The 23,178-nt window shown below is 39.1% G+C and overlaps 1 long non-coding RNA gene across 1 annotated transcript; it reads left to right on the plus strand.

Annotated features, from left to right (window-relative positions):
- Positions 1–4,590: 4,590 nt before the first annotated feature.
- Positions 4,591–18,321, plus strand: LOC124417641. The gene is made up of 4 exons (XR_006933010.1): positions 4,591–4,714; positions 14,286–14,454; positions 15,007–15,066; positions 18,042–18,321. It is a non-coding gene; the product is annotated as an uncharacterized LOC124417641 (long non-coding RNA).
- The last annotated feature ends 4,857 nt before the right edge of the window (positions 18,322–23,178 follow it).

Raw genomic sequence — 23,178 nt, forward strand, 5'->3', positions numbered from 1 at the left:
TCACCCTGCACATCATCTAAATCTTTTATGGTGAGCTCACAGGAAAAGACCTACTCTTCTGCTGCTGTTTGTAGAGTGTCTAGTGCAATGAAAAGGGTATTGATCCCTGCTTGATATCCATAACTACCGCCACATCTGAAGTAAAAAACAGCAGTAGCTCTATTGAATGGGTTTCTATTTTCTTTTTCTTTTTTATCACAGATAAAATTATGTTCTCTGAATGATATTGTTGAAAATGTCAGTACTGAAAGAATAATACTGAGCAAAATAGAGATGGGTGAAGACAAAAAAGATAGAAACTGACAATTATAAAAATTCAGATATTTAAAGAATAAAATTTCAGTGAGATATCATCTCAATTTTCATTACTCTCTCCTACACCAGTGCAAATACCAAGTATGATATCAATTTTATAAGAAAATCAGAACGTAGAATTTCTTGTATAAGTATTACTAGGTATTTCAGCATGTGATTCCATTTCCCATTCTTGAAAATTTCATTCTACTAAACACCTTTGAGAAAAAGAAAATTTCTATATGAATAAATATTGGGATGGGAGTGCTGCCTTAAATGGTTTTGTGCTGCTATTTTCTTGGAAGTTGCTGTGAAAAGTTGCTGAGAGCATGAATTATCAACTTCCCATGAGTAAGAACTACACTTAACTTCCCCTTTGCACTGTAATAAATGAATTTTAACAAAACAGTAAAAGACCACAGCAAATCTTAAACACTGGAGTATGATTGGTCTTATGAAGTGACGATTCTGTTCTCTGATATCCCTGTTACAGAGTCCAGCCATGAAATCACACTCAATCTTACAATGCTTTACCTGCCACCACTTCTCCAGGAATCTATGAGCTCTGCACTAAACACATTACTTGTGCTCAACCTAAATGAGTATATGTGTATGTACTGCTCTTGCACTTCTGTTGTAATTTAACTTAAATCATTCCTCTTTTTGTGGTATTACTTCTTTTCCCCACAAACATATTCCTAAAGAATAGGCATTTATTTTTTTATTATTTTTAGGCATTGGTTTGATGAACTCTCTTAAGCTACGCCCTCATTTCACAGACTGTAGCACAGTGCAGAGGCACTGAAGCTAAAAACAGTATTAGAAACAAACTAGTCATGTTAATTTAAATTTGATTTGTAGTCCAGTTTAACAGAAGTAGCCTGTGAAAGAGCAAGTCTCTGTTTCTAAGGCAAACTCCGTTTTGCTGATCCGCCTAGTAGTTCCCCCCTACGTTTTTTTTTTTTTAATTTATTTTTTTCTGTCTTAGATAACCTCTCCTCATCAGTAGTAACCAGAATTTAACATGATTTCCTAGATGACATCTCACTATGACCTATACAGAACTATTGGTCTTTCCATGTCTGCATGGGAAACAGTTTCCCTTCTGTTCCTGAGGACTCCATCTATGCTTTTCATTGCCATGCCCCACTAATGGCCAGACCCATCTTGTGGTCAACAAACATACACTGTTCTTTTTCACTCATTATTGCTCTTAAATGAAAAATTCTCTATTCATGATAATTAATCCTGAGGTTCAAATCCTCAAATACTTTATGATTCATTATTTTTCTACTGAGCCATTCTAAGTAGTCCGCTTCTTCTTGAATGGCATCCCAATCATCTTTTGTATTAATAGCAAAACATTTCCCAAGTTTATGTTGTCCGCTCATTTCACTAGCATTTTCTGCTAATGTAATTATGGAAGCGGCTGAGTCTTTTCCAAGACATATCCTTGGGGAATACCGCTAATAAACTTGCTCCAGTTCAGCAGTTTTTCTGCTAGTGTAATGTATTGTTGCCTTCTAGTAAGTTCCACAGCTGTTTCAGACTTGTAGAAATAAACTTCAGGAAATATCCCTTTTGTTATCATCAAATATTTCACATAAGCCCAAACATGGAACAGCCTATAACAGCATTTATTTTATGCAAGGTTAATCTGGCAGAAATGATCTTTCTGAGACCCATCATGCATTCTTTGTTATTTTCCATTCACATTACACATTCAGCATTTACTCCAGACCTTTGCTCATTGTTGAGATAAGCATAATGGACTGCAGTTTTGATAATGTTTTTGTTGCAGAATTGTAGGTTTTCCATTCATTTGATTCTGCCTGCTCTTGTTTTATTTGCACCTATTGCTCATGAAATGTCATTCCATATTCTGGAAATTATTTCATAGTTCTGGTATGGAGATTAGCTAAACTAAATGAATGCACTTGAGTACTTGAGTGCTATGTTGATTTCAGCAGGACTTTTGATACTGTCTCCCATAACATTCTCATGGGTAAGCTTAGGATGTGTGGCATATGTAAGTAAACAGTGAGGTGGACTGAGAACTGGCTGACTGGCAGAGCACAGAGGGTTATGATCAGCAGCACAGAGTCTGGTTGGAGGCCTGTAGCTAGTGGTGTTCTTCAGAGGTTGGTCCTGGGTCTGGTCTTCTTTAATATAATCATCAGTTACCTGGATGAAGGGATAGAGCGAACCCTCAGCATGTCTGCTGATGATACAAAGCTGTGAGGAGTGGCTGACACACCAGAAGTTGTGCTGCCATTCAGTAAGACCTGGACAGGGTGGAGAGTTGGGCAGAGAGCAACCTAGTGAGGTTCAGCAAGGACAAGTGCAAAGTCCTGCACCTGAATGATACCGAAGCTGGTCTTAGCCAGTGTATGAGGATGTGCAACACTGCAACTTTAAAACTCTTCCCAATTCATTGTTTATGTTTAAAGTGTTAATCAGATGCTATGTATATCTCTCAGCATGCAGAGGTAGGCTTCAGCTCTCATCCAGGTGATGAACAAAGCAAGGTGATCTTCCTCTACTTCTAATATCAAAGTTACCTTCCACCTGTGTCTCATTTTGAATAGCTTCCTACTTTCCTCCAACTTACTGCTATTTCAGATTGTCTGTCTAAAATGCTGTTTGCTTAATTTTCTTTGCAAGAAGTAACTCAGACAGTTTTTTTGGCAATTATTCACTTTCTCCTTACATTTGCTGGCTTTTAAGATAGAGCTTTCATTGTTGACTTGTCATTTTAGAAACAATACTCCCTCATTAAATACTGCATAAGCTGAAAGAACTCTACAGTACTCATGTAACAGTATGAAAATAAGGGGGAGAACCCTCATAATGAGAAATAGAGGTCTCTATGGAAATGAGGTCATGGAAACAGGATGAAAAATAATTCACTGGAGTTACTAGACTGCTAATGCTTCTCAGAAGTGTCTCGTGACAAATGACAAATGCTAGAAATGTTGTAAGAGCTGAGCTAAAAGATTAGATCATCTATGGGAATACCCTTTTGTCACAAAACAAACAAAACAAAGAGTCAGCCTCTTGCCAAGACAGTTAAGAGTTAGATGAATCACCTCCACAAATGATTTCACAGCAAGGACTGGAAGAAGACATAAACTCTTTTGCAGAGTGTACCAGCAAACTAGAATCTCGATAATTATAACTAGTTTTCTTGGTAACACCAGTAATGTGAAGAGATGATCTATTTTTTTCTTTCTACTACAGATACTGCTAATAAATACTTACAGAATTCATGAAATTCCAGATTGTTAATCAAATTAAATGAATCATGCCATTATAAACATGGCCATTCATTGTGAACCACATGTGAGTTTAAGGGCATGACCATTCTCTAAATGCTGGGGTGGATATAGTGTATCTAAATAGCAGCCTAGGCCATCCTGCTGTGATCTTAGAAGTCTTTAGGGTTACTGGAAATCCTGCTCAACAGGAAGCATACAGGAGAGGAGTGGAAGCTGGCAAAGAATTGTGTACCTACAGCATACTGCACTGAGTGACTCACCAAGGAGTACTTCAAAAGGGATTTGGGATACATATTATATTCAGGATATATATTATATAGGTCTTCTGGGATACCTTTCAGTCTTTAGAAGATTGGTTCTTTATGGAATTTATCACCACAGAACAAAAGCAGCAATGAGAAAGAAAGCATATGGTAGAATTGGAAAGTCAAAGCTGTGTCCAAATTTGGGGATCTTCCAAGAATAACATACCACTATTTTGTGTATTATCCTGCTTCTGTACAGAACTTCAGCCCTTTCTTTGCAAGTTATTCAATTGTAGTTTAACACGTACTAAGTGGATGAGCATTCCTTATGAACACTTTGTTCTGTGGGTACACATATGAACAAACATGTTTTAAGTACTTGCCAGAAAAATGCTCCTTATGACAGCACTGTAAATTAGGCTTTATCCATGCGTTTGTAGTTAAGATGTGGGAAAGGCTGTACTAGACATCTCTCTGGAATAGGAAAATATCTGGCTGCTCTATATATTAGTCAGATCCTCCTTGGACTGGTCTTTGCTTCTCTGAGAGTGCATTTACAGTGCATGTACTACGGTGATTTCACACTGAGGGGCAGCTCCATTGTGCTGCTCTCTTGCTTACACTCCTCAACAGCACAGGGGAGGAAAACATAATGTAAAAAAAAAAAAGCCCATGGGTTGAGAAAAGGGCTTGGAGATCAGTTACTAATTACTGTCACAGGCAAAACAAATGCAGTAGAGGGAGGTTAATGCAATTTATTGCCAGCTACTAACAGACTAGAGCAGTGACAGCTAAGATAAAACATTTTCCCAAAATCTGCCCTCTTCTACCTCCTCCCACAGAGCAGCACAAGGGAATGCGGCTGCGGTCAGAACCCCACTACTGAACCCTTGCTACGTAAGTCTAATAGAAAGGCTTCAATTGCTTTCTGGCAGTGATCTGCCGGTTGGTGCATCCTTGTGGAAATGCTGTTTGCTGGCTTGTACCTGCTTGCTTTCTTCTTGCTAACGAGTATTTAGTCCATAAATTTTCACTCTCAGCATTTTGGGATTGTGTTTGCAACTTTTTTTTGCTATGTCCCCACTTCTTTTGCCTGCTGTGACTTCCTCTTGTATCAATGATTTCCACTAGGCAGTGCATTACATTGGTTTTGATATATCAGGCTCTGGCATTTGTGATACAGCAGCTGTTCAGTGTTGCCTTACTAAGCAGACTGTCATTTAACTGTTTCCTTGGGTAACTAGAGCTGTTAGCAGTGCAGTTTCTAGGTCTACCAGTTTTACTCCCAGTGATATCTGGAAGTATCTCTGAGAGCAAAGACAGGAATATAATCAGCCTATTTTGCGTGGTACGGCATGGAGCCAGAACTAGGAGACTCCCTTCAGTACTGGGCAATATGACACCATTGTTGCCAGCTTTGCAAATGACAGCTGCTAGGAAGGAGGGATGAGACCTGATCAGTGGCGGATTTTGTTCTTAACTCTTCCTGTTCTGACTCTCCTGTTTCCTGAGCCCTTGAGATGCACAGCACAGGCTGAACTAAAGCTGAAAGAACAAACTGGCCAAAGCCACAACCTGTGCTTCCCTGAGAGCAGAGTTGTTCAGGTCAGTGCTGAAAGCAAACACTTGAACAGCGAGAGTCCCTGTGCTTGCAATGCTAATATGGTTACAAGTTCTCTTTTTGCTGGGTTTATGGATTTAAATAACCTATAACCTTCATTTTCTTCTACGGAAATGCAGGGAAATATGGCTCTCCCACATCTCATGTGAAGACTGCATATATATCACTGGAGATCAGAGGAACAGATGACATGCACTGGCATCAGGCTGGATTTATGGGAAGCTGCTCCTGTGACAGTTGTCTCCTATATAACCTCTCACAGTCCTTTCTAAGACTTATTTCTATTACTTTGTTTAAATAGTAGTGCAGAGATGTTGCCTACATTACAATAAATATTTGTAGACTCATAAGACAGATGTATGCACTAGCTTCTTCACAAAAAGGTGATTGAAAGTGCTACCTCTTCTCCCAGAGCTGATGGCACAAAACAAAACTCTATAGTTTGTTATCTAAAATCAAAATTGTGTAATAATCTGTTTTTATTTCAGTACAACACTTATAGTATTCCTATGTTTAGCATCTTTAAAATAACTTTGCATCAAATACATAGACATTAGTACTGTGTCTTTAGAAAGCACACATGTTCATTTTGCAGTTAGAAACAGACAGCAGCTCTGACAAAGAGAAAAATTTTTCGAACATCACTAAAAAGAGCCCAATTCCACCTTCCATCCTAACCCTCTAAATGCTTGGATTAGATGAAAACATGTCATTCCGTGGAAAAAAAAGGGTAATTTATCAGTGTTATTGGTACTGTAGATGCTAATGACTTTCTGGGTATAAAAAGACGAAACCAAGAAATCCTTTTGTAACTTTTTAAAAGGCTAATCTTTTATTGTTATGATATGAGATTGTTAGGACATTTGATGTGCTGCAAGTATTAAACTAAAATGATTTCTCCTCATCATGCCAATCTGGGATCAGCACAATTTTTCAGTAAAAACTGGGAGGTCATAGGGAGGTTACTCTGGCACTGGTGTAGGATGGAGATGCTGTATCTTTCTAGAGAAAAACAAACAATTGGGAGTTGTATGGAACTCTCAGATTGTAAAAGGGAGATTCTATACTGACACTCCAGACCCAAATTTCTCCTTTAAAATTTCACCCCTGTCTGAAAGATGGAACTCCTACCTACCGTATTTCCAGCTAAATCAGGTGTTTTAGTTCTAAATGTATTTAACCCACAAAGTTGTATAGCCTGTGATTTACAGGAAATCAGATCATATATCAGAATATTTCTTATGCTTTCATAATTTCCCAATTAAAGGCAAGAGCAGAGTCGGGGCCTATAATAGGCTGTGTTATGCTGGTTGATCAGTTTCCCCTCTGGCTCTCCACATGCATTAACCACACCCATGAAGGCTTCCCCTCCAGCTGAAAAGCCACCCTTGTGTCAGAGAGCAAAATCACTGTGGTGGGAGGGAGATGTTCACTGGTACGTGTGTCACTTCACCTACAAAAGCAAGACAAGGGAGAGCTTAAGCTGGCGCTGCTGGCTGAGGAGGTGGGAACCCCATTGTGCCTGTTTCTGCCAGGAGGGATTTCTCCTGGAGACCCACGTAATGGGTCTCTGTGAGTTTTTCCTGCAGTGAAGATCTCTCTTTTTGTCCTGTAAAAATAGCTGTGGTAAATCTCTCTGAGAATCTCACAGCACAACTACCCATTATTTCTGCCACAAAACTGCCAGGAAACATCTCTGCCAATGTGCTACAAAGCAGCAGAGGGGAAGAGGGGATCAGTGATTCTGTAATGCTTTAATCTAACACCTCCTTCTCCAGAGCAGCCCAGGGCATTGGCTGTACAGATTTGTGAGACTTAACTTTAACAGAAAGTGAATGGCTAAATTGCTTCACAATTCTAAGCACATCTGAGCTACAGGATCTCCTGCATGTGTTTACTGTGAATTTATTTAAAACAATTAAATACTTACCAGTGAGCTAACAATGAATGTATTTTATTACAGCCATTAAGATCGCCCGATGTCCTAGCCATACACAATCAATATTTCCTTGTGATCAACTGCTGAACAGTGTCACTTCTATAACATAAAGAAGATAAATGGAGTGCTAAAGGCCATGTTATGACCATTCTGGATCTGCTTCACAAAGCAGAGGCATGAATAACCCGGCAGAAACCCCTTCACCTACAAGGCCAAATGACTTGCATGTAAGGGTTTCTCAGCAGATGTTAAGTTACTAAGTACAGACAAAGGAAAAAAAAAAATGCAGCTTGAGCAGAGACACTCTCCTGACACTGCTTATCAGGTGGTACTGAAAGCAGGAATATCTATTTCAGTCCTCACGCAGCTCTGTCTGCATTGGGACGATATATGGTTTTAGGTTTTGACCTAGCAGATTTAATTGCCAGAACATGCAGGCGTGTTTCACTCCTCAGATGCTTATTTTACCACTTGGAAATTCCTCACTCCTTCCTGCTTGGGTGCTAGATCTCAGGCAGGCTATCACAGAATCATAGAATCATTAAGGTTGGAAATACCAATAAGATCATACAGTCCAAGCATCAGCTCATGCCTGTGATCTCCCTAGACCATGTGCCTCAGTGCCACATCTGCATGTTTCCTGAACACCTCCAGGGACGGTGAGTCCACCACCTCCCTGTGCAGCCTGTGCCACTGCCTCACGACTCTTTCTGAGAAGAATTTTTTTCCTAATATCCAACCTGAATCTCTTCTGGTTCCACTTAAAGGTATCAGAGGGATGCAACAGCCTGAGAATGAGGACACAAAGCTAAGCTCATCTTGCAGCCCTATATACCTTGGATCCAGGACAGCTTCTTGGACAAGTCCTGGTTTGTATGAATTTCTTAGACCACCACATCTCACATTTTTGATGGGAACAGATAAGGGCTAAGAGCTGTTTGATGTCACATTTTGTGAACTTTCTGCTCCCAGTAAGTACCCCCAGACTGCTACGGGAACCTCATTCCATGAGGGTGAACATGTGACAGTTGATTCTGCTCATTCAGCATCAAATAAATAGCTTATACATATTCATTTTTAAGCCTGACTGAGTATGCCGATTAAAATTAGTCTTCTGCACAATAAACTGTTCTAAAAGCCTTTAAAGTATGAATATTTATATTGCTATTAATTTGAGATGCTACTAGTATTTTTCTTTAATGGTTAATTATGACAACTAATATGTTAGAATTATTCTAGAAATCTTTCCATTATCTCATTTGTAAATAGTCATTTCTGTGCTTACACCTTCTTATTTTATGCTGAGGCTGAAGTGAAATACAATTAGAGTCTTTTAAACAAACAAACAAAAAAACCCTCCAAACCATTCTGCTCTCCTAAGCACTAGACTATTTTTTCAGCAAGCTTAAGGCCAAGTGATATGCGGGTTTTTCACCCTGTAAGTAGATTTTGGTATAGGTCATGCATTAAAAGATGTGCTGGCGGATAGCAAAAGAGCCAGACTGTGTGCTAGAAAATTCCATAAGGAATAGAAAAAGAAGCAATGTTTTCCACAAGCTGTTTCCTAGCAGCTCTTCCAGCTTTGAGAGCATAACTACACAGCTACCACTACTACCACTAAGGGTTTGCTCTAGTTCATTCAGTTAAAGATAGGGCATGAGTTTAAAATACAAGTGTTCCAGAAAACAAACAGAAAACCAAAAATCCTCTTATGGGTGCACTCTTAAATGCTTCCAAGCTTCTCTTTCTGGGAGGACTAGATCTCATTGAAATTCATGGCTGCAATCACTTTATTTCAAAATATGTGTAAGAAGTCATTGTGTTCTATTACCAGCAATTGAACTACCATCTTCCATCCATGGCCTTTCTGCCTCAGTGTGAAATCTTAAGTTTTAGATAACAATTTTAGGTCAAAAGTGGGCAAAATACTGAACAAATGACGCAAAGATAATATCTTTCTACTCCAGTTATATCTGGACAGGGAGAATGTCATATGGACTTGTTCCAAATTATGTGAAGGAGAATGAATGGAAAGGAACTGACGAGTGAGATGGTGGGAAAAAAACTTCCTCTGGAAAACAGAGTCCCTTGGGATGGTTAGAATTAGAAATCGCAGACCAGACTTGATATTTCAAAGATACAAAATCTCTACCATGCTAAAAGCATGGGAGAGGAGAGGAGAGGAGAGGAGAGGAGAGGAGAGGAGAGGAGAGGAGAGGAGAGGAGAGGAGAGGAGAGGAGAGGAGAGGAGAGGAGAGGAAACAGGAGGAGAGGAGACAGGAGGAGAGGAGACAGGAGGAGGGGAGAGGAGACAGGAGGAGGGGAGGGGAGGGGAGGGGAAGGGAGGGGAGGGGAGGGGAGGGAAGAGAAGGACTGTGAGAAATTATTTGGAAAAGAAAATCAGGCTACTGTGTACTGGAAGGAATGAAGCATTTTGGAACTGGAAAAGAAAGTAAGGGGTTTAAGTCATGGCAAGAGGGATCCTAATTAGACATAAAGAAAAACTTTCCAGTTGTAAAAATAGGAGCACCAGAATAGGCTGCCTGAGGAAGTCATTCTAAAATAATTGATCTTGCTTTTAAGCAGAAGGCTGGGTTAGCTGCGTTGTGAGGTGTGTTTTTTTAAACAGGCCTGGGAACTCAGCCTTGGCTGAGGCTGAGGTGATGCTCCCTGAGCCCTGGTGCTGCCAAAAGGCCGTGGGCAGGGGTGTGGAGGGCTCTGTCAGCATCTCTGCTGCAGACAGGCAGGCGGCTGGGACTGCTCACAGCGACATTTAAATGCCAGTCATGGCATTCCTTTTCAGTATTGCTTTCTGTAAACCTATACCACTAAAAGGCAAAACCACAAAGAGATGTAATTTTCAAGGCTTTGAAAGGAGAATTGATGAGAAGGAAAGCAATAAAAAATTCATCATTCAAATCAACAGTAGTGTTGGATCACTTCTTACAAACCTAATGATCCTTAGCTAAATATTCATTGGAATATTTAAGCTTAATTTCAAAGTAGCCTGAGACATATCTGTGTCTTGATCTTCAATTCAGAATTCAGTGTGATCTTAATATCCTGAGGGGAAAATGAAACGCTTGCACATAGAACTGGGTGGAAAGGCTTTTCCCCACTCCAATAAAGTTGTCAAGATTAAAAAAAAATCCTGTCCCACACTGGGATGAATGTCTAAAAGCTTTTCGTAAGAAGAAGAGAGAAAAAAAAAAAGAAGACAAAGGCCGTAAGGGAGAGAGACTGATTCTTCTATCATCTCCAAGTACTCAGCTGAGACCAAAGCGCACTGCAGGGCCTCACACATCACAGAGGAGTAGGCATAACGGTTTGACTGATTTGGCCTGACCTTCCCAGGCTCCCTTTGCACCGGGGAAGGCTGACTGAGTTCAGCCAACTAACACGGGAAATCCAAGTTCAAACCTATTTGAACCAAAAGACCAAAGACTTGAACCTTGATCTCCCATGCCTCAGATAAGTGTCTCTGCCATTAGGCTCTTGTGGATTCTGGGTTAAGTTTGAGGCCCACTCTCACACTCACCATTTTAATGTTCCCCTCATCTTCCCCACATGTGCCTATCTTTCATCTATCTTTTCTTCCTTAAACTGGTGCCTCCATGCTGTAGCAGGTCCTATTTATTACATGCTTACTTTCCTTATGGAAAAGAAAAATATACTCATTCACAAAATTCCAGTTAACTGATTTTGTATCCTAGCAATGCAATACTTTTAGTTGTTCAGATACATTCAAATAGCTGGACAGACAGCTGTAGCTGTGCAATGCATGATATACATGCTCACACCACAAGCTTTCTGCTGTTACCACACAGTGACCGCTGCTGGGTAGATTTGAGTCATCTCATCAATCACCTTAAAAGCCATGAAAATTAATTTCCAAATGAAAGCATTTTCAATTCATCTTTCATGTGTCATAAAGATACTCTGAGTTGAAATTCCTTATTATCTGTCTCTTACCTCCCACCTCTGCAATCGCTGCACTCGTCACTCACAGAGAAAGCTGCAGAAGGCTACATTTTCATAAAGCTATTTGGGATTTTTCCCAGATAGCTCCCATTAAGAAGTCATCAGAAGAGGCAAAGATGAAATTGTGGTTTGAAAATTCAGTCCTGTGTGTGAATTTTACTTTGTAAATGAAGGGACGAAGGAAATGAGGGTAGGAAAAGCAGTAAGATGGGAACAAAGTTAAAAAACCATGTCTTGCTTTCAGTAATATCTTAAGAAAAAATGCCTGTCTTAAAATAAGTACATTTTCTAACTGATTTATGCTTAGGGTACTCAGGACTTATCAGCATCTTCATAGTATACAGCAGAAGACATCTTTTGTTTTCTGTATGGCCATAAAAATCTTTACAATATTACGGAGTGAAATTTTTGCAGAAGAATGACAGTGTCTTAATGCTGAATGCAGAATTAAATAAAGGTATTTGTTCTGTTTATGTTATTTAGCTAACTAAATCCAAAACTGAGAGTCAGACTCCTGATAGTCCAGGTCTCTAAAAGGGATACACTGAAGTTTACAGCCTTGATAAGATTAAATCTGGGTCAAAGCTTTAGAACTCTGCAAGGTGTTCCTGTTTTTTCTAAGAGAATACTTGTGTTTTCAGATAACCCTTGAGTTTTATGCGAAACATAAAGAATTCCAGTACTGTAAGAAGAGAGATTTTTTGGTTTGTCAGCATCATCCAGTATTTTTGGGACAGAGGTTCTTTCATACTTTACAATTTTGCTATCCTTTCCACCTGCACTAATTTTTTTTGTTGTTTGTTTTCAGTTCTCTCATACACATGTACACCAAAGCACTCAAATTGCTTGATAATATGGTTTGATAACTTCTCAGTTTAAAACCAAAAGAAAACAACTGCCAGGACGCTCCTGGCTACAGAAAAGTCTAAACTACAGAACTTTAATGCAGCTTGAGTTTTGCAGAGATAATATTAAGATCTTTTAATAAATAAAATCATTCAAATATTCTTAAAATTATTTACAGGAAAACCAGAAATACCACATTGGTTTCTCTTTGCATTTAATATATTACCCCCTATTAGGGTGAATGTGCATATCCTCTCTTCTAAAGTATATACCTTTAATTTAGAGATTCCCATGTTCTTCACAGACAAACCCAATCCCCTGCAGATGCAATTATTTCAACTAATAGTTCAACTGAGCAGCATCTGCTGATTCCCAACATTGACCTGGCCTTTGTCTTGTAGATATTCTGCCTTCTTTCTTCACAGAGCTAAAGCAATTTTTCACATGGATCAATATTTAATTTTTAGTTTGGGGTTTGTTGTTTGTTTTCCTTTTTTTTTTTTTTTTCTTTTTTTTTTTCCTTCCACAAGTTGAGCTGAGCAGCAAGAAACAGGGACAAATCCTGAAGAAATGATTCATAAGATTTCAGTTAAACAGTAGTGGTTATATACCACAGCTTTAGAACTGTTCCTTTCACTTTTCTGGCACATGTTTACTTTTGCAGTTGGAAAAATACAGAGCTGAACAACACCGTAAAGAATTCTCTGGCAAAACACATGTGCTGTGAGTCTATGTTATTAGAAACATATAGATTTGCAGTGATGCTGCTAAAATTTTTTAAGCATTTGGGTCGTACCCTATACATCAAATTGTCTATCAAGAAGGAACGATATTTGAAAATGGCTTTCCCAGATCTCCATAAATAAGGAAAACATTCTCCTCAACATAAGCTAGAAAATCCATTATTCTGAGATGGATTCATAGAATTTCTCCTTTACAGAAGAAATATAAAATAATAAAAAATATATAATATAATAATTGTGAAATTGGCACTCAAAACCAAAACTGTATTAAAGCTTAAAAAAGGAAATGTGAAAATATTTGTTTTCTAAATGTTTCTAAACTTTCCTACATTAGATTTACTTTTGTATTCCCAGTCAGCTTGATGTAAAATTATTTTTAAAATTCAGTTTTAGACCACATTTTTAAGAAGTCTGGATGTTACCTTTTTTTTTTTTTTTGCATGCATTTTTTATTTGCACTGTTTCCCATCAGGAAGATAGGAAAAAAAAAAAAGAATCAATATCTGCTCTGAGTGCATTAAACTGTACAATTCATACTGTGGATGGTATCTGGCTTTGTAAAAAATTGTACAAGGCATCTGATATAAGTCAGCGTGATATGAAACTTGTGTGGGGCTGAAAATATGCTGCTGAAAACTAGAGCTATGATTAATCTGTTAATGAGAGTGTATATCTTATTCTGAGGTAAGTACTGATGCATCTTGTTGCTTCTGAGATAGCCCAGCTCACAGGGAACAAAAGGTAACCCACCCTCTTCCGTTGGGCTACCAGTGATCCTAGTGCCATCACAGGAGCTCCTGCTCCTGGGGACACAAACTGCGGTCTGCACTGAGATTCACTGATAGTGGGTGAGCAATGACATGGCACCTGTGTAGGGTGTCTCTCCTTTCTGGGAGTGCACCCAGGCCCATTTACACTATAACATGCATTTGCTGTTGGCAGTCATCTTTCTTCACACACATTTAACTCAGTAATTGCCCTATTCATATGTTACACGTGCTCCTAGGTTTCGATTTGTAGCAGCACCTGTTCAGTTCCTGCCATATATTTTTAATATTACATTTGGACATTCCTGGATGGAGGGGATCTGTTTCCAGACTAAGACACATTTGGGGTCTACTTGTGTCCGGATTCTTGTTATATTAAAAAAAAAGGTCTGGGCAATGAAAACGAATTAGAGAAATTAAATTCAGTTCACCAGAAATAGATATCAAGACAGAAATTCAGCAGCTCAACCAAAAAGTGTCGAATTCCATTTGAACTGTCCTGAAAAGTCTAGGTATTAGCACTTTAATTTGGTTACGCTTTTAAAGATAGTTTCCCCCTTTTCCCTTTCAGCTTTTGTTCCCCATCCTGCAGCAGTCCGGGAGTACCAGGAAGGAGATTTCTTTCAGATCTGACTCAGCACGACCACACACCCCTGGAGCACTCCTGTTCAACTTCAGTCACTCACGTATGAAGTCCTCATATCCTCACTGGAACAAATGAGCGTGAGCTGTACCCTCTGGTGAGTGTGCAGTTTATATAGCTTAAACAGTACTCTTGCAGCTGCTAGGTGCACTGCCTCAGCTGGAAACAGCTCTCCTCAGGAGCTGGCAGGTATGATGCAGGACCTGAAGGTGCTTCAGATGTTCCTAGGGTGTAGTGCGAGGCTGGACTATGTTCTCTACAAGGCAGATAAGTATGATAGATGCTTGCTTTAGGGGGATGCTGAGTGCTGCTGCTAGTGGATATAGTCAGCTGTGCTCTGACTCGATAGCTCTGCTGACTCCACAGACCCAATTTTGAATCAAGATGCCTACAAAAAAACCCTTCAGTTTGAGTTTCAATTGCAAACTGGATTCCTCCTTTCCCAGTCTGCGTTTCTCCTTTAAACAACAGCAGCTGAGGATGTTTACTAGGCTTCTGATGAGTCCCAGTGTGATGCTCCTTAGTTTATTTCTGTTTGCTCTTCAGTCATAACCTCAAAGCGCACCTGTTCCACTCTCCTGTTTGGAGTAGGTGTTTTCAGTTTTCAGACTGTGGGAGTAAGTTACTCACAATCTCTTTTGCTTTGTAGAAGCCCCTCACCTTGCAGTGTACTGAATAAGGACTGAAAGGTCAGAAGAAAGCAAAAAAGGTTTGCTCTTTTCAGTCTCTATTTTAGTAGCTCAATCAGTGTTTCTGTTTTGCTTTGGCTTTAAAATGTAGCTCCTGGTAAAGTTGACTTTGCAGTCTATATATCAAAGCTTCCCAAGCTAACCACATTCTTTAGAGAGTGATCACATTTGTTGGGTTGGCAGAGCAGAATGCCAGGCCTAAATTTCAGTTAAGCCTGTGACAAGAGGATCCCATATCTGCTCCTGACTAAAAAGGAAAAAAAAAAACAAACAAGGGAAAATATGATGTTTTCCCTGTTTTTCATATGAGCCCTTCACTAAGCAGCAGGTTTTGAATGGTATTCTGCATATGGTAAAACCATATTCCTGTGATGCTTAATTATATGTTTTCAATTTATTTTCTCTGACTGTGCAGGCAAGTGCAGTATTGTGTGTTGTTACATAATACCCAGCCATGTGGAAAAGAAACAGACACACCTTTGGCATATGACTGCAGAAGTCTCCAAAGGTTTTCACCCATGTTTTCACAGATGTCCTCTTAGAACCCATCTAATCCTCCACATCAAGGTTTTATAGATTATTTGCACTCCTTGGGACTGGTGCAGTATGAAGCCAAGCATGCAAAGACTGCCAGCTGGCCAGAATATTTGATAAATGTGAGAACAAAAAAAATCCCACTCATAGCAGCGAAGTGATCTATTCCTGGAACACCAGCTGGATTGCTGTAATAAGCTATTAAACCAGCGTAGTAAAATGAAACCCAGATACACTATGCAGATTATATAGCAAGTCTATTTCCTTGTATAGCTTGGTTTCGTTGCTTTAATTTTAGATTATTGGTCACTTGCAATGATTAAAAGATATGGAAAAACTTGGCCTTTTTATTCATGAGTTTTGAACTAGAAAGCCCCAATTAAAACTATATAGGACTGTGCGCCTGGCACACTTAAATATCTGCTTCCATTTCCAATGAGTCAGTGAGGCAGACTCTCTGGCAGACTTATTTTACTAAGAAACTATATCTCAGACCTGGAAATGAGATAAGTACTTATAAAAGACATTCTCAGAAAAACAAAATCTCAAATACACTCCAGTGTAACACAATATTTCTTTTTACAATAAGGAATAATTTAAATATCTAAAAGGAGATGAAGATTGATATCCAGGGCCATGTGTAATAGCACCATATTGTGATCCCAGCCAAAAAAATTAAAAACACATACTTTAATTGGAAACTTTGCTCTCTACTAATTCAGACAGTCTTATTTTTCTGTGGCCATAATTAGCTTGGATGAAATATATGACAATAAACTAAAAATTCAACTATAAACATGACCCTAATGGAAATAAGTTGAACTCCACGTTAAAGAATGAACAAGGTTGAGATATATGGTTTTTGTTTTCATTATTTTACTTACTGATTAAAAAAAGGAGAGGTAGAACACCAAAGATAGTTCTTCTATCATAAAAGAAGAAACAAGGCAAGTGGCTTTTCTTGTTAGATGTACTGTTTCTTCTCATCAAATCACACTGCAAAGGATGCCTAAGAAAATACAGAAGAATAGTATCGCCATCAGTAGAAGTATCCTGATTAAATGTCCTGTTAGTTCTTTCTTTCAGTTACACACAACCAGGACTTTGGGGTGTTGATATTTTGATACTGTGGAGACTCAGATTGTAGGACTGCTGATCTGAAGAACACCACCCGTACTGATGTTCATTACATCTATATGAACTCCAGGTGAAATGGGGTGAAACAAATATCTGATGGTAATAACAGAAAGCAAAGATCACATCAGACTGACAAAGCACCACATTTCCAAATAAGAAAGGAATGGTATAGTAAGGGGAAGTTGTACATATGTCCGTTCCAAGCTATTCAGAAATACATACTGACACACCTCAGATGATGTAGTCCTCAGTAAATTTATGTGATAGTTACAGGCAAGTGGTGTCACCAACAGAAAAGGCAAGCCAGATACAGATAATTTCCTTACTACACCTGGTTACCTTCCTGAGTATGGGGTATGGAAACAGGCCAGTGGCAAGCAGAATGTTCCTTTGATTTTGGGTTATTGGTCTGGTGCATTTGCTTTGTAAGACTGTCAGACTTTAAGGGTGTCAAAGTTAGTATTTCATACAGAAGCCTTATTTTGTCATCTGAAGCAGTTGAGTTCAGTGGATTTGAAAACGCTAAATATTTGGCAAAAATCAGCTGGTAAAAGCTGCAGGAACATCACTCCAGCCTTCATCTCTGATGCAAGATTTTGGTGAGATTATTTAGAGATGAGGAAGGCTGAATTTTGAGTGAAAGTTCTCTGCTTGACATTTCAAACACAGTAGATATTCAGACAAATACCATGAGGGATTTATTTATTGTGTACTTTGTTTCCACCAACAACTGATAGGCGACACCTTTACTAACAGACACAGAAACCAGCCATCATTTTCAGTGGGGACAGTGACAGTTCCTCTGGGTTAGGGATCAGCTACAGAGTCCATGTAGTAAGCCTTTCTAAGCCTTCTTGATTGCAGTGGCAAGGAAGGAATTTAGTTTTTGTTAAAAAAAAATGCTGATTTGCTAGCTTGGTAAATTAAAGCCATTCATCTGTTACAGCTGCCTATAACATAAATCAAAATCATTATTTATATGTATTAACCTGAGGACCCGACCAGCCGGGGAGAACGCTTTGTAGAGATGGCATTTATCCCTGTAGAAGCCTTCCATCCAGTTGAAGCAGGCTATGTTTAGCTCAGGTTAATAAGATTTCAATTCTACCTGATGCAAAGAGATTTGGGGAGGGTTGGAGGGAGGTTTGCTGAAGCTACTTCATTATGATTTTCTAAAGAAAGGCAAATCTGGCCTTTGTGAAATACAGAGTACTCTATATGTCGGTTTTTGGTTGGTTTGTGTGTGTGTGTGTGGGTATGTGTGTGTGTTATAAGATTTCAATTAAACTGCCAGGCACTTCTTTTATTTCCTCTTTTTCTTTAGGTCGAGATGATTGCAGCTGCAGGATATACACCTTCCTGCTCTGGCCTTTGGCGCAGACAACCTGTGTTTAGTTAGTGCTTGCAAATAATGGAATGAGCATTTACAGATGTTTTTGAAAATAAGGTTTTGTAACTAACAAACAATGAAAAAAGCAGTCTGTTGCATCACTAAGATTAATGTGTACACTGATATGGTCAATGCTCACATACATAAGGTAAGTGTTAAAACACAGGTATCTTCTATTGTTTGTACAGATGGTTAGTGTCTCAAAGCAGGCTCTACAAAGGGGACAGGCTCTTTAGCAGGGTCTGCTGTGATGGGACAAGGGGAAATGGTTTCAAACTGAATGGCGGGAGAGTTTGATTGGATGTAAGGAAGAGGTTTTTTACAGTAAGGGTAGTGACACGCTGTAACAGGTTGCCCAGAGAGGTGGTGGATGCCCCACCCTTGGAGGGGTCAGGCTGGATGGGGCTCTGAGCAATCTGCTCTAGGTGTAGGTGCCCCTGTTCATTGCAGGGGAGTTGGACTAGGTGACCTTTAAGTGTTCCTTCCAACTCAAATGGTTCTATGATTCAATGAAGGTAGTATGGGTCTCATTCTGCTGCCTGACATAGTGTTTTTCATGACACTCAGTAGAAGTTACTGATATGAATTAATGTGCTGAAAAACTCAGTTGTGCTCATACTTACAATCAGAGTTTGTTGACAGCTGCTGGGGCTTTTTGATACTTGGCATCCATTTTTGGTATGGCATGACCTGAACTAGCTCAAGTCCTGAAGTGCTGCTGCCACAGGAGCATGGCTCTGGGCCTGCACTAACAAGCTCTGCTTCCTGGAGATGTGTGCTGTGTCCTGACCAGAAGACAGTGCTCAGTGGAAATAACAGCTTGGTCTAAGGCTAATTTGAGGACCTCTGCACTTCTTCCTGGTAAACCATGGGAGAGCTTGAAAAACTGTGAACATTTTGGTAACAGAAGAAATAAATGTTGAATTTAGTAGCAAAGTTTAGGAACAGTAAGGTTGAGAATCAGAATTAACAACATCCACAAAATTCAAATAATAATTTGCTATATATGTTATAGAGTGAGAGAAGAAAGCTCTTACAGGGTTGTTACTACCTCTAGCAACTTGGGATGATTCAGTTCATCCAGTTGACTCAACCTAAAGGTTACAGATATGGAGATTAAATTTTGCTTTTGTCATTTCTCAAGGCTTAGGGTTTTAAATACTAAGTTGGCCAGAATTACTTGTCATGTTTTGCATTCCTTAGCTGATTTAAGTTTACCCAGTGCTAGCAACTGCTGTTTTCTTTTCCTGCATGTGTGACTTCAGGGAAATCTCTCATTTTTCTTTCTGTTTTTGTTTGTTTGTTCGAAACAGAGGCCCACAGGAAGCCTGTCTGAAGAGTTCATGAACATGTTTCAATGCACAATTACCTCAGAGTTCCTCAGAGTAGGCATCTGTACTCACCAGACTGGCATCGATACCTGGCAGTCACTTGTGGCACATATGGTGCTCCATTTTACAGCTTCTGGATTCCCACTGTAGGCAAACTGAAGGTGAATTAGTTTTGTGAACATGTAAAACTGCCACATCATTTGACAATTTTGTTTGAAGATGTAGAGTAAAAAAATCAGCCATCTTCATAAGGAATTTTACAAACTGTCACTTTTTATTTTTACAGCCATCCTTATACTGCAAGGTAATAAGGAAAGAAAATGCTGCCATCCGATCACCAACTCTACTAGCAATAGAAGGTAATTGCCCACAGGAACTTACTGTAAACCTATGTTTGAATTCTGGACAGAAATAAGAAGAAAATTTAAGTCAACAAGAAAATGTTACACGTCCCTTGAGAGAGAAATTGGTTAAAAGACATCTGGGAGTAAACATTTAAATTTTCACTTGAGCTGACCTATTTACTGTTACACTTTCTACTACTATTTCAGTCAATTACTGCAATTATTCAGTGAAAAACAGATTCATTAACTGTGTTCCATAAATAAAATCAAGCTAAGCTTATTTTCTAATCACTGATCATTGTTTTTAGACTTGCAGGGTGGAGATGAATACATTAAATATCAGTGCTCTGTGTTTATCAGGCTATACTTATCACTTTTCATTTAAGCCTAGTGTCACATTATGAAATTAAATCACCCTCTATCACAAGCCTATAAAAGAACTAAAAATTGGAAATATGCAAAACAGTTCAGCAGGATGGAGACAGGACAGGAATATTTTCTGGTTCTAGCCAGAAATGGATAGCTGCTATAATACTTAAGTTACAGAGCTGCATGAAGGATCTTTAATAGCAGAGGCTGAAAGTTGGATTGTCCATGAACAGATTTACCCTCAGCTCAGCAGCTGGGAACAGTGAATTTGTGTCTTATGTAGCCATTACTGGCAGTATCCCAGTTAGAAAAAACATAGAATAGCTTATGCTTTATATCTGTTAATATAAGTACTCGTATGGAGCAAAGTTAATGCAAGTCTGGTTTTCTGGTGGCAATTCTTTGCTTAGTTATTAGAATCAGTGGTGAGCAAAAAATCATTCATTAAGGAATGTTTTGTATGAATAGTTACTATAGGAAGCAAATTAGCTGTCATGACTATAAGAACATAGGCATCTTAGACATTCTTGCTCTTTGGGAGAACAACATCCTACTTAGTTTTCCACGTACTGAAATATAATCTTTGCAAAATCAGTCGATACTCTGTAAAGGATAGCTTAGATGCCTTCACGTGGCTACATCCTTAGGACTCAGCCAAAATTTGAGTTTTTGCAGGCTACTTCTGAGCAAACTGTCATTGGAGTGGCATATTTCTAAGGATCTTCTGCTCAGTTTAGAATTTCTGCCATTTCAAAGGAAAAAAAAAAACTATTGTCAACAGTTCCAGCTGTCAGTAGCCTGCAACTGATATCATGAGCTAAAAGCAGACTTCCTGGGCTCCTTGCATGACATCATACTGGTGCTGGGTTGAATTTTCTTTTCAGGAAGGTATTCTCTGAATTTTTGTTTCTAAGATTCCAGAAAAAAAAAGTGTATGCTTGGAAAGTATTTAAATTGCCAAGCAATGTTATACTCACATGTAGAGATGTGGAGAGGAAAGAAAAGGAGTAGAAATACATTTTTAGAAGCCTTAGCAAATTATCCTATGACAGCAGTTACAATCTCAGAGGCTCAACGTGAGCTAGATGAGTTGTGTATTTCCACAGAGATGGAAAAAGCTGCTCCACACCAGCCCTGGTTCAAGTCTTCTTTCTTTTGGGACTCAAATGACTTGAAGTGGTACCCAATGAAAGCTACTTCTCGGAATACTCCTTCTTAAATTATCATCTTCACTATTCTGCAGTTGACTGGCACTTCTGTCAAAGCAAATTTGCATGATGTTATAGCAGGTGTGATTCCAGACCAAGTCTGTCTGTATCCTGTTTGTGCTATTCTCTTGGTTTATAAGGTTCAAATCCCAAATCACCCTACAAAAGCCCTGCTGTTTCCCATATTCTGTAAGTTCATTGTTCAAAGGTACATTTAGAAGCAGAAGCCACATTTTGGTGACAGAACAGGTGAAAGGGAGCTTGCTGTATTGATTGAAAGTCCATCTAATGATGTACTGTAAGAAGTGATGGGCATTTAATCGATTGTTGAGTTCCAAGGAATACATTTTCTTACCAAAGTAAGTGGGAAGATTCTCACCACAGCTTTTTCTTATTCCAAAATGAAATTACTCTGTGATTAAAATAATCTGTTATTAGATTCTCTACAGTTCACTGAATCAAAGTGAAGAGAGGATTTGGTGAAGGAGGATTGAGTTCAGAGCACAGTTTATGCAGGGTGACTGTATACAATAGAGGAATACCTTAGCTTAAAAAGGAACAGTTTTTTACTTGCAAAAAAGTTATTTTCACTTGAAACTTGCTATCTGCTTGTGTGTACATCCACAGAACTCTGTGTAGGCATTCTGCATTATTGTAACTTTCATAAATGCATGTAGAAACGCCAAAAATGTTGGTCAGGCCCCACGTGTCTGAATTGTGACAACCATGAGTAAATGTTTTTTTCATCTAACCAGTGTTCAGTGGAAGCGTTTGGAGGAATGTGATGGCTCATTGTGGTAGGGCTATCTCAGACATTTTAACGATTTCAAGCTTTATTTCAAGGGATAATTTTTCACTTCATAAACCAAATAGTATTCATGCAGACCTCCCAAGGGTACAGATTAGAGAAACAGCCACTAGGCAGAGATGGTAAATGTGACAAATGGACTCATGGAGTCTGTAACACAGAGCATGGATTTTGAATGAATTAATATTAATAACAAGAAAATTAAAGATTCGTTCTGGAGATGAGAAGTACTGCTGCTACTGAATTTTCAAAAAATTGGGAATCGCTTTTGCTTTCACTACTAAAAATAAAAGACAGTTGAACAAAACTGTGTTCCCAGAGTAGCTAGCTGTGTACCGTCACTCCTTAATCTTCTTTTAAAAATGATTAAGTGATATGGGTTTTGGTTTTGTTTTAGATTTGTTTAAGGTGCGTCTCCCTGTTGTGTTTGTCCTCCCTTAAACTCTGTCACTGTTGTAACATCGTTTTACAACAGCTGGTAACAGGATAGGGTACAGTAACTCAGTTGTACTACCAGTGTCAGCTGGTACAAAATACGTGGAAAGTAGATTGTGCAGTTGTAGTGGAAATGATACTGTGGGAATAAAGTGCCATGTTTCTTTCTGGCTCAGACTCTGTGATATAAAACTGTAACGGTGAATTCTCACTCTCTTTCTGCTTGATTAAGGGACAGACTTGCAGCTAACTGGTGAGTAATGAAACAAAACTGTGCCAACTTTCTGAAGGCCTCAGAACAAAGCTGTACTGTAACACTCTTGTGAAAAGTGCACAACAAACACATGCCCAAGCACAGTGGAGAAGCCAGGAGTTTGTTGTCTTGTTTGAGGTGGTTTTGGGTCTCCCCCAGCCATGACCTCCCTTACCAACATGCAAAGAGAAAAGCACAGCCAGCAGGGCATGCGCACGGCGCATGATACCAGATACTCTCCACCTGCCAACATCTCCTGGCTCATTTGGAGGGGATCATCATATGGCATAAAAGGCATTGCCATTGCACAGCTGGCAGTGCAT

This window comes from Gallus gallus, chromosome 1 (genome assembly GCF_016699485.2).
Source record: "Gallus gallus isolate bGalGal1 chromosome 1, bGalGal1.mat.broiler.GRCg7b, whole genome shotgun sequence".
NCBI lineage: Eukaryota > Metazoa > Chordata > Aves > Galliformes > Phasianidae > Gallus > Gallus gallus.